The sequence below is a fragment of the Nannospalax galili genome, unplaced genomic scaffold (assembly GCF_000622305.1).
Source record: "Nannospalax galili isolate Female #2095 unplaced genomic scaffold, S.galili_v1.0 scaffold100, whole genome shotgun sequence".
NCBI lineage: Eukaryota > Metazoa > Chordata > Mammalia > Rodentia > Spalacidae > Nannospalax > Nannospalax galili.
In genome coordinates this window covers 3342222-3345213 of record NW_008352891.1, presented here as the reverse complement: position 1 = coordinate 3345213, position 2992 = coordinate 3342222, and positions in this window count along the sequence as shown.

The window sequence follows — 2992 nt, the reverse complement described above, 5'->3', positions numbered from 1 at the left end:
ATAGAATTCTTGGTTGACAGTCATTTAATCACTTAGGTTTATTTTCTAAATTTCCAAATGTCAGATGAGAAGTCAGCTTGAAATCTCATTGAGATGCTTGTTATGGGATAAATTAATGCTCTCTTGCTGCTTTCAAGGTTCTCTGTTCATTGGATTGCAGTGTGTTTGGGTGTGGATTTCTGGAATTTTTCTGATTAAACTTCATTGAGCTTCTTGTGAAATGAAGATTTGTGATTGTCGTTAAAGACTGAAAATTTCCTGCCATCTTACTTTCAGATGCTCTTTCCATATGATGTGTGTTAACATGCTTGGTGGTGACCACAGGCCCCTGTGTTGCACTTTTCTGCGTTCTGCTTTCTCTTTATTATTTGGACAGATTAATCTTCATTGACATGACTACAAGTCTGTTGATTTTTCTTCTGTCAGTTCAGATCTGCTATTTATTGCTACAATGAATTTTTAATAGTTTCATTACCATAAACTTGAACTCCAGAATTTCTACTTGATTATTTTTCTGCAATGTATATCCTTTTTTGGGTCATCAACATATGATGGGATGTTCTCAAGATTTTCTTTCATTTTTAGACAGGGTTTTCCTTAGTTTTTTGAATATATTAATAATAACTAATTTAAAGTATTTGCATAGTCGATCCGTCACTGGGACTTCCTCAGGGATGCTGTCCATGTGACCCCTGGGTCATATGTTTCTGCTTCTTTGCATGTATCATATTTTTGTTGAAAATTAGATATTTAAATAGTAAATATAAGAAATCTGGAAATTGGATTTCTCCCTTCCCAGGATTGATTGCTGATGCTGCTGTGGTTTGTCTGTGATTTTCCTGCATTAATTCTGTAAAGTCTACAATATTTGTTATGTGTGGCCACTGAAATCTCTCCTAGGTTAACTTAGGTCAGCTAATGATTATACAAGGATTTCTTTAAATACCCTCAACTGATTTATAATCCCAGGCTTTCTGGGGCTCTGCGTCTTGCAATATGCCTTCACCAGCTCTGCATCTAGTTTATAACTCTGAATTAGTCATCATTTCCTGCTTGCACAAGACCTCAGGTCAACCAGACCTGAAAAAGAAGGTCTCTGCAGTTCCCTGGCTGTATTTGTGGACCCCACCCCCACATGCTTGCCACCTACATTCCAAGGGATGTGGAAAATTTGAAAGTCTGTTATAAAATCTCATTCTCTACTTTTCCCTTTAAAGATTTTTTTTTAAGCTTTATATTAGCTCCAGTTGATATCCTTCCCTGGGCAACTGTTTTGTAAAACAATCACTACTTATTTTTTAATAAACGTTGCAAAATTTTTTTTTTGCAGAGCTATGTTGTGAATCAGATAAAATAGACAAACCTTAAGAATGAAGTTTTTTAAATGAGTCAAATAGTAAGACTTATCTGTGAATGAGGCACTTAGAAATCCTCAAATTCATTAAGGATCCTTCCAGGGCAAGCTAGGAGGCTGGCTTTCCTAGATGCTGTAGTTAGGGGCTATCTGCACGAGTACTGAGCTGCTGAGAGTGTACAGGCAAAGTAAGATGGCACAAACTGATTGTTCTTAATGGTAATTAGCTGGGTTTTTGAGGGGGGAGTTCTTAGGTTTTTGCAATCCATTGGTTAATTTGCAGAATTCAGAAAATGTGTGGCTTTCTTTCACCCTTCTTTCTCTGACTTTAAATAAACAGATTAACTGAGGTAATTCACATATCATAGATTCACTTTCAATGCTTACAATTCAGGGTTTTCCGTATATACAGAGCTGTGCAGCCATTGCTGTTTTCTAATATTGTGTGTTCATTTTCCTCTAAAGAAACCCTGCTCCATTAGCAGTCACTCATTTTCTTCTACCACTGTCCAGACTGTGAGAGAACTGTACAGAGAGTCTCTCATCTGTTTGAGACGTCTTGTGTAAGTAGAACCATACAGCATGTCACCTCTGAGGCCTGCCCCTTTTCATTTAGCATAATGTTGTCAAGGCTCAGCCTTGTTACCACAGATCTGTGCTTCCTGTCATGGTTCTATGGCTGCTTTTGTACTATGCTGGTAGTTACCTCGATGTAACAAAGTCTGTTGCCAACAAAGCTTAACATATTTACTAAACATTATTTTAAAAATATTTTATGAATCATGGTCTAAGGAGAAAATGAAAGACATCTTAGGATCTTGAGGTTAGAGAACAGTTTGTAAATCCATAGTTCTTGTTCTCCCTTAATCCTGGAATCCTGGAATCTCCTTGTGATGATTTGAATGAAAATGTCCCTCATAGGCTCCGAGATTTGGACATTTTGTCCCAACATGGTGGCTCTGTTTTGGGAGGTCTTAGAAGGTGTGGCTATCCTGGAGGAAGCATGTCACTAGGGGTGGGCTTAGAGAGTTCTTAAGCCTTGCCAGATCTCCAGTTGCTGTCTTGCTTCCTGTGCCTGTGTGATGATGTGAGAGCTTAGCTTCTGCTGCTCCTGCTCCAGTCACCTCCAGCCACCATGCCTCCCTGCCATGACGGACTGTAATTCCCCTGGAACTGTAAGCTCAAATTCTTCCTTCTACAAATTGCTTGGGTCAGTGTTTCTATCACAGCAACAGAAAAGTAACTAATACACTCCTTAATGTCCCTGACTCTTAAATGCTTTCTTTTGGCGCATTTAAGAGGTGTTTAGAGGTCTTGACTGAGCTATCTGGAGATGATTTTATTCTCCAGCATCTTTGATAATTTTTAAAAGCTTTTCTTTTCATACTGAGAGCTGGAATTAACTTGAAATTGATTTTTAGAATGTGTGAAGTAGCAATCCAGTTTCTCTCCTTCCTTCCCTACTTCATTCCATGTTATCTTCCCTTCCTCTCTTCCTGCCTCCCTCCTTAAAGTCTCTCGGTCATCTGTCTTTCCTGGGAGTGGATATAGTTTACTATTGCTGCCAACTTTTTTCATCACTATGGGTGACCATAGCTCTCCACTTCTGCTGTTCCCCTTTTGCTAAGCCAATAAAAT